The sequence below is a fragment of the Eulemur rufifrons genome, unplaced genomic scaffold (genome assembly GCF_041146395.1).
Source record: "Eulemur rufifrons isolate Redbay unplaced genomic scaffold, OSU_ERuf_1 scaffold_380, whole genome shotgun sequence".
Lineage (NCBI taxonomy): Eukaryota > Metazoa > Chordata > Mammalia > Primates > Lemuridae > Eulemur > Eulemur rufifrons.
In genome coordinates, this window is record NW_027183162.1 from 23,041 (window position 1) to 35,000 (window position 11,960).

Below are 11,960 nucleotides of genomic sequence, written 5' to 3' on the forward strand. Positions count from 1 at the left end.
TGCAGCCAGTCTAGAGACATATGGAGCCATTAACACTGCTTGTGAGGAAAATACCATGTCATAGGGAAACAGAAATATTTTCCGCCTTAGGCAGATACAATTTAGGAAAAGACCCGAAACCCCTCTTCCTCTAACAGTGCTTTCTGGTCAGATGCTGACCCCTTCGATTCACAGATTCAGATACATCATTCAATGCAAGCATTGTCAACAAGTCACTCTTTGCAGCTTTCTGAAATTTCTCGGATATAGCATACTTGTAAAGATGATCACTTATGTGAAGACACCACCCCTCCAGAAAAACAAAAACAAAACCAAAACAGAAGCCCACTTTTCTCTGCTGTGAAAACCAAGATCAGCTTTTATGAGATCCACTAAATTCACACAAGAAGTAAAATATAATCATACTGATATATGCAATTTTTCTCTTAGAACAGAATGCATGGTGCTCCTTATCGTCTCAGATACTGTCAACAGAAAGCACGCGGTGGATGAACAATCTCCGTGAGCTTTTCTACAGAGATGGGGTGTGTGTGTGTGTGTGTGTGTGTGTGTGTGATAAATAATGAGGGTTGAGGAGCAGATAAATGACTGGGGGAAAACAACAACAGCAACAACAACAAAAACCACTTCCTGGTTCCTCGATGCAAGCATTCATTTAAAGGGTATACTCGTATGTATACCTAGGTGGAAAGTGGAAGCAGCTTTAAAAAAAAAAAAAAGAAAAATTGCTGCGAGCCCTGGTTATGATACGGCAATAAGCGCTAGCTCTTGGAAGGTGTAAAACATATTCACGGTGGCTTACGCCAATTTGGGATGTACAAAGACGAGCTTGAGCACCACCACCAACCAAAAATATGAATGAATACCTGGCTAGCGATCAGGATCAGACATAATAGAAAAGAAAAAGCTCCCAAGGCTAAAATAATGTGAACACGATTGACTCGTCCATGGAAAAGAACCCCAAATCACTGCAAAATAATTTAAAGAGTTTTATTCTGAGCCCAACGGCCGTGATCATGGCCCAGAGAGCTACGCCCAAGAAGCCTTGAGCAAGCGGACCCATTGTGGTGGGGTGGGTTACAGTTTGGCTTCATACATTTTAGGGAGACAGGAATTACATGTAAAATCACAAATCAAAACATGGAAGGGGTACATTGGTCTGGGCTGAAAAGGCAGGACATCTGGCAGTTGGGGGGGGCGGGGGAGGGAGGGTGCGGTGTTTACAGGTTTACAGCTGGGTTTAAAGATTCTTTGATTTGCAATTGATGACATAAATGAACCTCTGCCTAAAGGCTTTGCATCATGTTTTCAGTTAAGGTAAGGAGGTCTGCTAATCACAGACAAGCCACTGGACAGTTTACCCAAAACTCAAGTGCCCTGTAGTTCAGTAAACGGTTGGCCTGCTAGATATGCGTTAAGCTTTGTCTTGCCTGGCCTTAGGCCCGTCGGACATTCAGTATCTCATTGTTATAAAATCTGACTCCATCAGGGAGGAGTGTCTGACTTCCCCTGTCCTTGCGGGGCAGCAGCTCAGGTTTAAGGGTTTTTCTAGGGTTCCCTGGGCCAACCACGGGACGGGTCAGCTGGCGGTGGCGGGCGGGGGGCGGCTTAAGACTTTATTTTAGTTCATAGACTCCAGAAATGGTGTTTCCCTGGGAAAGGCACACGAGTTCATGAAAAGCTTTCATTCAGTTGGTCTGGCTCCTCCCTGAGGTCGTCTCCCTGCCCCCCACTCCTCCCCTCCCCTGGGGCCGGAGCCGGGGGGGGGGGGGGGGGGAGGGTGAAGGCCCAAGAGGAGAGGCGCGTGGGGGAGGTGCCGCTCCCAGAACCAGAGACTCGTCTGGGCCCCACGTAACCCAGCCACCGCGACCGCTTCGCCCGAGGAGGTGCCCAGCAAGTCGTGCTTCTGCCCCTCGGGATTGCCTGCGGGCTGGGGGCGGGGTACGAGCTCCCGGCCCAAGAGGGAAACCCCTAGCCTGGCCGCACAGATGGCCGGGCCCCCGGCGGAGCCCTTCCGCCGGTTTCCACCCCTCCCCCACTCACTGCGCTGACTGCGCATGCGCGCTCGCACGTAGCCGCCTCGGGCTTCTCTCGGGCGGAGCCGCTTTCAGCCCCGACCCCGCCCCGCGAGCTGCCGCTTCCAGGCGGCACACCGCATGGGGGAGGGGACGGAGCTCTAAAGAAATCAGTCCCCTCCGTCTCCTGCCTCAGGAAAAGCCCCAAACCCTTGGAGAACTGCCACCCACCGCCACTACCGTGTGTGGGGGGGGGCGGGGGGGCTGGGTCTTTACTTTGTGTCCTCCTTGTGGCCCAGTCCAAGGCGGCTGGGCTGCCAAACAGATCGTCTCGAGAGGGAGGCAGGAAGGGCCCAGGTCTGGACAGGGGTGGATTGGACCCCTCCACCCTGGGGTGTGGACTTGTGACCGAAAGCTCAGCTGCTTGTCCACGAGGCCGAATAACGAGGACAAGCGGTATGAGGAGTAAGAAAACAGAGAGTCTACTTTGCTGACAAAGGAGGAAATAAATAGGGTAGAGCTTCTCAGTCTCAAACCCCCAAATTTCGTGAACATAGGCCTAGGCAGAAATACAGAGGTTTTAAAGGAAGGAGGGTTGGTTCTCAGCTTCAGGCAATTACTGCAGTTAGCTGTTCTAAAGGTCCCGTCTCTGCTGAGAAGAAAGCCCTTGAACTCTGTGGGCCGCCCACCCTGGGGGCCACCTGGAGTTATAACCAAAGAGTTAACGTGCCTCAGGGATGCAGGCCGGGCTGCAAGTTCCCAAAAGCCTGGGGGAAGTTTTAAAAAGACAGAAAATCTTTCTGCCCTCTTCCCCTCCCACCCCCCCACAAAGCCATTTTCTCTGGTGCAGACTCGGCACCCTCCCCGTGCAGGCCTGTTTGTCCTCAATCATCTGTGAGGTTCACGAGGAGGAGATGCTCTCTCGCTCTCCCCACCCTCTTTCTTCCCTTAGGAAATCCTCAGCGCTGTTCCACACACTCAAGGTGGCGGGCCTGCTCCGGCCACCAGCCACCTCTTGTGCCACCTCCCCCCCCCCCCGCCCCCAACGGAGTAGGTGTACAGACAGGAGCACACTTTACTGGAGGGCGCCTGGGGATGAAGAGTTGTGGTGGCCAAATGGGGGATGCGGGGCGGGGAGGAGAGTGGCTGGCATTTGGCAAAGAGTGACACGGAGTGGCCATCCAGGCTTGTCTGAAAAGTGGGACTACGAGCCTGAGAGCGCCGACGGAGTCGATGGACATGGTCACTGCTGTGGGATGTCTCTTTTACCACGATGTAACACCAAAGCAAACCCCTGACCCGCTGGGTCGGAGAAGGCCTTGTGGGCAATTTAGAAAAGCCATGGCGTGGCCATTTGGAATACTTCCTGCCTCTCCGGGAATCAAAAATTAGAAAGGACCATGGGTTCTGTATTAACGTACCAAAGGCAGGGAGAATTTTAGCCTTTTAAAGCCTGCCCTGGCCCTATCTCAGCAAGGCAGTGGCACCCCAAGTTCCGTGACATTTCTGCACTCGGCGGCTGACTTCTTCAGCCATCTGTTGCGATGCCCCTGCCAGGTGGCCACTCACTCGCCCCTTCAGTTCAACCCTTGTACCAGAAAGTGTTGCCTTCTTCCTAACCCCTATGGGGGGGCCGGGGGGTGACGTGTGTGTGGGGGGGGGGTAGTGGAAATGGGCAGACCCCACAGGTGCAGCCTCTTCCAGGTCATAATGGGCCTGAGGCAGCGTGGGATTCCCCCGGAAGGGAGGCAGGGTGGCACTACGGCACCGAAGCCTGACGCCGGCGGCCACGTGGATGGTGGGGGACACGTTAGACCGCTGAGATGCAGCCACTGAGAGCCACCCCGCAGCAAGAGGTCTCTCTTGGCAGAGCAGGCACTGAGTCCGCAAGTCAAGACAGCTGGGAGGCCTGGGAGACAGAGGCCCTGGATCTCAGGTCCCGGGGTGGGGGCGGGGGGCAGTGCCAGTGCCTGGAGAGAGAGAGAGCCCAGGCTCCAGAGGCCATGATGGGGCCTGGTGGGCAGGGCCGAGGAGGTCAAGGCCGGGTGTGGTGGGGTCCGGGATGAGGGGCTTGGGGTGACGGGCAGGGAGAACGACCCGTTCACTCAGACGTGCCCTCAGAGGAAGGCAGAGGTGCGTTTTGCCTTCCTCCGGCTAGTGGAACGCTCGGCATTTCTTTCCTTCAGAGCTGGGTTGAACCGGTATGGCATCTGTTATAGTACGGAGTGCGAGACAGGACAACCTAGAGACCGAATTGAGCCAAGTCATGAGTCCATATTAGCTGGCCAGCGACCACCCCCTGCCCTGTTAGGGTACAGGTACAGAGAATGGCCCCGAGCCGAAAAAAGCAGGAAGGTTTCAGACTATCCTAAGCTAGAGCTCCGTGACTTTAGGCACGGCGGTTGAAACAACACTATACCACCTACTCCGCAGCTGTGTGGTCCGGGACCAGCCTCGGGCCCCCGTTTCGTTTCGGTTACAGTCTTTAAGCGAGCAGGTTTACAGAAACAGATAGCTCCAATTAAGGAACATTCTTTCAGGCGTTAAGCAAGCACAATCAATTTTACGACAGGCAGCTGGAAAGTTTAAACACTTAGTTACAAGTTAATTGCTTTGTTTTATCTCCGCAAGGTACGTATTTCCAATTACAGACATAGGTCAAGCGGACATCGGTCACCTAGCGAGCAAGCATAAGTTTTCAAGTGGGCCTTTACAGCGTCCAGACAGGCCTCGGTCCAGTTATTGTGCATTCTTTTTGACCACTTGGAAAGCTACTAGCACCGTTCCGGGCCTCACCTCACTCACGCGGAACTACAGAGTGATGACCCGGGGTGGGTGGGTGGGTGTGTGTGTGTGTGCTCCCTCCTGTGGTGGGAAGGGTGATCTGCTCGCCCACCCGGCGTGGTGTCCCCCACCCCTGCCCCATCTTGGCGTTTACAGAAAACAAACACGAACACAAGAGAGGGAGCCGGAGGAGGAGGAGGAACATATGCTGCTATCCAGGTTATCCTGGGAGGCTTCCTAGCCATTTCTGAGGAAACAGTGTCTCCTGGCTGTCTCCCGTAGTTTTATTTATTGACTTATTTATCTATTTTTCCTTTTGGCTTGAACCCATTCTTTTCGTTTCGGCATCTCATCTGACATCCTCTTCTGAGAGGAACCTGGAAACGTTTCCCCGTGTTGCATCTTTTCAGGCTCTGTACGACTGACGAGCATCGTCCCTCTTCAGTCACTGGGCTCTTTGCTAGCCAGGCCTTAATTCTCCACGTTGTAAACCCCAGATCGGATCTCCGCCCGGAATCCTGTAGAGACCCACCGAATCGATGTTTGGACTGGGATGTCTCGTAGACCTTACCTATTAAAAACCGATCCAGGCCAGGCTTGGTGACTCACGCCTGTAATCCTAGGCCAAGGCGGGGAGGAGGACCGACCGCTTGAGGTCAGGAGTTCGAGACCTGCCTCGGCAAAAGCAAGACCCCCGTCTCTACCAAAAATAGAAAAAAATTAGCCGGGCATGGTGGCACACGCCTGTAGTCCCAGCGATTTGGGAGGCTGAGGAAGGAGGATCGCTGGAGCCCAGGAGTTTGAGGCTTCCAGTGAGTGAACTATGCCCTGCTCCCCCGCCACCCCTCCCCATCATCTCTAACGAAATGACAGTAAAATAAAATAAAATAAAATAAAGCTCAGAAAAAAAAAAAAAAAAGTACTATGTAGTGAGACCGATCCTAAGAACACGGGCTCGGGGAAGGAAGTCACTACCACGGTATAAAATTGTATAAACGTTACCCGTTTCTGTGTGCGTGCGTTTTCTGAGAAATGACCCCCTTTTGCTATGGGGCCGGGACTGGAGTCCCAGTTTGGGACCATAGGATTCCCCGCACTCGACTCCTGACTGATTCGACCTAGGGTTAGCTCTGTGTAAACACTCTTTAGACGTGGGTGTTTTATGGATTTCTGTCCTTCGGGAGAAACGACTGGCCCGGGTACAGGAGTGAGTGAATGTACCGACCGTCTTCTCCCATCTCTCTCTCTCTCTCTCTCTCCCTCCCACACACAGGCACACGCGCACGCGCACGCGCACGCGCGCACACACACACACACACACACACACACGCCGTTTCCGGGAGCGCCCACTTCATGCGCTTCGGTCCACCGTGACAGATAGTCCAACTGTCTGTCCAATCATCGTGAGTGGCTGCGCCTAGGCCCCGCTCTGAACCTCTCCGTACTGTTCGTGTGTCTTCAGCAGGTCCTGCCTCCACCCGTGGCATCTAGCACGGGCCGATGGGTCCCTGTCCTCTCTCCCTGCCGTGGACGCCCCCCTCCGGCCCCCCGCCCCCGGGGGCTCTCTGGTCGACTAGTGGTGGGGAGTGTGCCCGAGGGCTGAGAGACGTGGTCCGAGAGGGGCCGGGAGGAGGCCTGCGACCCAGTGTGTACCCACTCCCGCCCCCACGCTCCCTCCCCCACGAGGGAGCCCGTCCTTTCCAGGCTGACACTTGGATCGGTGGATGACGGGGGTCACCTGGCGGCGGGCGAGCGTTATGGGAAAATCCGGTAGGCGTGTTGCGACGTCCTGCCACAGAGATGGCTCTGGCGACAGCCTCGGGCCGCCCCACCCTGGCCTCCGGCCAGGCCCCGTGAATGTGTTCTCTTTGTCCCCGACTTCTTTCTTTGTTTCACCAGCCGGCGTGCTCTGAGAATGTGAAGTGTATCATAGTTCCACCCTGGGTTTCATGATCCTAAGATAGGAAGGGGTTTTATGATTCCACGACAGAAAGGTTTTCTCATCCTATCATCTCTCCCCCCCCCTTCTTTCTTTCTTTCTTTCTTTCTTTCTTTCTTTCTCTTCCTCCTTCTGCCTTTTCTTTACTTCTTTGTTGTTTCCTTCTTTCAGTCTTCCTGTCTTCCTTCCTGCCTGCCTGCCTTCCTTCCTTCCGTATTTCTTTCCATTTTTCTTTCCTCTCTTCCTTTCTCCTGTTATCCTGTGTTTCTATCTCTGTTTTTTCCATCTTTCTTCCCCCTTTCTACTTTCCTACCTTCTTTCTTTCTCATTCTCTCCTTTCTCTCTCCTTCCTTCTTCCTTTCTGTCTCTTTCTATACTTTCTCTCTCCTTCCTTCTCTCTATCTTTTTCTCTTTCCATCTTTCCGTGCTCTTTCTTTTTCTCTCTTAATTTCCTTTCTTTTTCTTTTCTTTCTTTCCCTCCTTCTGTCTGTCTGTCTGTCTGTCTGTCTTTCTTTCTTCTTTCTTTCTGCTTCCATCCTTCCTCCCTTTTTCTCATTCTCTTTCTTTCTGCCTGTCTTTTCTTTCCTTATTTCTTCTTTCCTTCTGTCTTTCTGTGTTTCCTATCTCCTTCCTCCCTTCCTTTTTCTTTCTTCCCCGTGCCCTCTTCCTGTCTTTTCTTATTTACTGTTTTTTTCTTTCTGACTTTCTCTCTCTGTTTCTCCGTCTCTTTTCTTTCTGTTCTTTTCCTTTCTCTCCCTTTCTCTGTTTCTGTTTCTGCCTGTCTGTCTCTCGGCTATGTTGTGGTCTGTGCAGAGACGGGTTTGGTGGACGATGTCGGTGGTCGGGCCGACCCATCCTTTCTTTGATCCCAGTGCTAGCCAGGCCGGGGCCTGCTTAGCTTCCAAGATCAGACGAGATTGGGCGCGTTCAGGGTGGCGTGGCCCTAGACTGACCCGTCATTTTTCGATGGCTTCCGTGGGGAGTAGGGGGACTGTGTTTGATGCCCCCGGGGGACCTTCTGGACTCTGAAATGATGGGCTCCAGAGGGTTGCCCCGTGTTTTGCAGCAGACCTCTGGTGGCTGGCGCCGGTTGTGGTCGGGCTCCACCTGGCGGCCGCTTTTCTACAAGTCTCTTGTCCTCTGAATCTTCGGTGCAGCAGGCAAAGCAGGGGACAGTCCCCGATGCGAGCGAGGCTGAGTTCCGGGAAGCAAGCAGCCTTCGCGGGGCCATCTGGTTCGTGCCGGGACGCCGGCTGGGACATCTGGGAGGCAGAGCTTGGGCCTGCAGGGCTGTGTGGCGGGAGGACGTTGTCGCCGCGCTTCCAGGCTCAGCCAGCCAGGCGGCTTGCGGGGCTGCCCGGGCAGGTCGACTAGCACGCTGTGGCCGCTTTGGAGACCCGACCCACCCCGCGGGGACAGGAAGGAGACGGCACACGCGGGCGGGAGAGGAGGGTGTCCGGCGACCGGCCGCCGTCCCGTGCATGCGTGTCCCTCTCCCTCGGCCTCGCCTTTCCTACCCATTTTCCCTGGTTCCCGCTCAGGAGGCAGGGACAGCCCTGTGAGTGGCACCCAGTCGTCCGTGGCTTCTTCCGAGTCCTACTCTGGGGGCGCGGACCGGGCCCTGGGTGGCGCGGGTGGCCGGCGAGGGCGACCCCTGTCGGCCCGCGGGCGCTCGTGGGCCGCGGCGGTCCCGTCCCGATGTTTTCTCCTCCACAAGTCCCCGTGCTGGGGCCGGGGACCGGGCCCTGGGTGGCCCTGGGTGGCGCGGGTGGCCGGCGAGGGCGACCCCTGTCGGCCCGCGGGCGCTCGTGGGCCGCGGCGGTCCCGTCCCGATGTTTTCTCCTCCACAAGTCCCCGTGCTGGGGCCGGGGACCGGGCCCTGGGTGGCCCTGGGTGGCCGGCGAGGGCGACCCCTGTCGGCCCGCGGCCGCTCGTGGGCCGTGGCGGTCCCGTCCCGATGTTTTCTCCTCCACAAGTCCCCGTGCTGGGCCCTGGGTGGCGCGCGTGGACGGTGAGGGCCTCCCTGGCCCTCTACGCCACGGGGGCCGACCAGATGTCCCTGAGTGCCCCTTGTCTGCTGGCGCTGGGGACGTGCTGGGGACAGGTGGCCGTGTCGAGTGTCGTGGGGGCAGGCGTGTTCAAGTGGCTCGGTCCCCGTCTTCCTGCGCGGTGTTTTTGATCACCTCATATCGTCATCTTCCGCCTGCAGGTTAGTACTGACACGCTGTCCTTCGGCGACTGTCGCTGGAGGGGTTGGGCCTCCGCACGCGGACAGGGTTCTGGGTTCGTGGGGATCCAGCGCCCTGCCCTGTTCCCTTTGAGCTGACCGCCTGGGCCCGCGCGCCGGCTCTAGGGCGTCGGAGTGTCCCGACGGTGGTGCCCGCCTCTCGCGTTGGTCTCTTGTCCCCTCGAGAGACGGCACCCGGGGGGGGGGAGGTTTGCGGCAACCTTCCCCCTTACCCCGCTGGCTCTGTGCCGTTGCGTGTCAGGCGGTCCTCGTCTTTGGGTTGTGCTTGGGAGGCGGGGCTGGCGAGGCTGAAGCGGGCTCCTCGGATCGCTGTCCTCGCCGGCCTGACTGACCTCCCCCAACCCTCCCCGTCCTCGGGGCCTGATCGATGTGGTGACGTCGTGCTCTCCCGGGCCTTGAGCCGCGTGCCAGGCGAGGGACGGTCCATTCGTGGTGAATGGTGGCCGCTCTTCTCGTTCTGCCCGCGGGCACCTCACCTCTCCTTCCCCGCCTGTGGGCGGTGCGTGGGAGGCGCGGGTGCGAGACTATCCGGCCCGACCGCGGTCGCCCCGCCCTCGGCCTCGTGGCGTTGGCGGGGGGTCGTGAGTCCTCTTGACGCAGCGGGCAGCCCTCGCTCGCCCTGTGTGGCTGTTGCCTGGCCGGGGTCCCCCCTGCCCGTGACGGACGGGTGCGGGGCCGTGCCGCCCGCCCGGTCGCGCGCCCCGTTTGGCGCGCGGCTGCTGGGTCTGCGTGGCCCTTTTGTGGTGCCCCCGGAGCGCACCGGGTTGTTCTCCAAGGTGCCCGAAACCGAGCGGTGGTTGTCGTCCTCGTTCCCGGCGTCCCCCTCTGGTCGCCGCTGCAGCGTCTGCTGCGTTGGGTACACCCTCGAGCAGCGTGCTTGGGGTTGGGGGGGGTCGAGGCGGGCAAGCCTAGAGGCATCCTCCTGCGCTGCGTGGGCGGGCGGGGGGCGTTGTCTCGGCGTCCCCACGATGTGTGCGTGGCGGACTTCGAAAGGCGAGCGCACGGCTTGTGCTCTTCCCACCCTGCCCGAGGTGGGGTGGTTGCACGGTCGTGTGGGCGATCGTGGTGGGGCCGGGCCGGCGACGTGGTGCCGGCCGGCCCCGTGGGGGGCCTCTGCCACCGGCCTGGTCTGCCTCGGTGACCCCTCTCCCATACCGACGGGGGAGTGTCCCCCTCGAAGTGAGGTGGCTTTTGGACCAGGGGCCCCGACCGCGAACGCTCAGGAGTCGCCAACCGTGCGTGTTTTGCCCCATGCCGCAGACCCCCCCACACCTCCCCGGGGCGTGCCTGAACGCCTCCGCCCAGGGCCCTTACGGGGGCGACCGGGGGTCGGGGGCGATCCACCTTCGGCGAGAAAGCGTCTTCTCTAGCGATCATGGAGGCGTGTCCTCTTCTGGGGTTTGTCGGATCCCCCAGCCCGCCGCCTCTCTGCGCGTCGTCAGGCGCCGCCCCTGCGGCTGCCAGTTGTGCGTGGGCAGAGTTCCCTCCTCCCCTGCCGTGGGGGTGGAGCGGTCCGCCGGCCCCCGCGGTGGGGGCCGAGTGCCACTCTTCGCCTAACGTGGTCCGCGCCTCCCCCTCTGAACTCTGGGGGAGGGTCACGCCGGGCCGGGCCGGCGTTCCAGCTGTGAAGGGCGCCCGCGTGTGTGCGCTGCGTGCCCCGGCCGCGGGTCGCCCCGGTGTGCGCTGGGGTAAGGGGGTGGTGGTGCGGCCCGTCTCGCGCCCCCTCCCCAGCCCCTGTGAGCGTGCGGCCCTCCACCCGGTCCCGTGCCAGGCCGCGGATGGATGGGCGCTCCCGTGCTGGCGCCTGTGGATTGCGGCTTGGGGGACCGCCCGGCCAACGAGGGGGTCGTTCCACCGGTGCGCGGTGCTCCCCGGAGCGAGACAGGATTGGGAAACGGACGAGAATGGGATTAGGCGCGGTGGCGTGCGGGCCGAGGGCCGAAGGCCGGTGTCGCTCTGGGACGCCCCGGTGGTGAGGCCGTGGCCCCGTTGGGAGGGGTGCCGAAGGCTTTGGCCGGCTGGCGTCACGGGCGCGTTGCGGGACCGCTCTCGGGTTTGGGGCGGTGGGATCCCGTGGCGTTGTTTCCCCAGTGGCCCGGTCGCGGCGCAGGTCTCGCCTCCCACGGGCTCTCGTGCCTCGCCCTCGCGGGGTCTCATCCCTGTTCGAAAGGGTGTTCCTTCTCTCTTCCTCACGGCTGCCGACCGCCCCGCGACGAGCGTTCGCCCGACTGCGCTGCCCGAACCTGACCTCGCCGCGGGGAGGGGGCGTCGCCCTGGCCGCCAAGGCCCTGGATGGCGCCCCCCACCCCCCCCGGCGACGTGCCTCGGTTGAACGGTCGGCGGGCCTCCGCGTGGCGGGACGGACGGCGTTGGGGGGCGGCCGGTCGCGCGTGCGTGCAAGAAGAGCGTTTTTCCGGAGCTACACGCGACCGCGATGACGGTCGGGGTCCGGGCACTGCGAGGTGCGCGGGGGATTTGGGGAGCTCGCCGAAGGCGCAGCCGGTCGTCCCAGGTGCCGCGGGACCGCCCTTGTGCGCGGAGGCCACTGGCGGTGAGATCCCGTGCGTGTCCTGGCCGGTGGGCTGCCGTCTGAGGCTTGCTACACCCCTCCCCTCGGGCCTCCTGGTGCCCGTCGGCCCCTTCCCCCGTCGTCGCCTTATGCCGCGCCCGGCGGCCCCCACCCCGCTCGCCGCCGCCTTGAGCCATCTCGTCCTCTCCCGTCTGGCTTTCGTAGCCGGGAGGGCGTCCGTGCCCCCGGTGCTGCATCGCTCTCCCCCGTGTGTCCGTAGCGGCCTCTCCCGTGGTCCGCCGCCGCCTGCCCGCTTGCCCGCGGTGGCGTTGCGTGTCGATGGCGTGTGGGGCGCCGTCGTCCCCCGCGGTGGCCGTCTCCCCCGGTCGGTGGCTTCGCGTGCAGGAGCACGCGGGTCCCGCGGTCTCTCTCCTCCGGCCATCCGTCGTGCCGTTACCCGCCGCG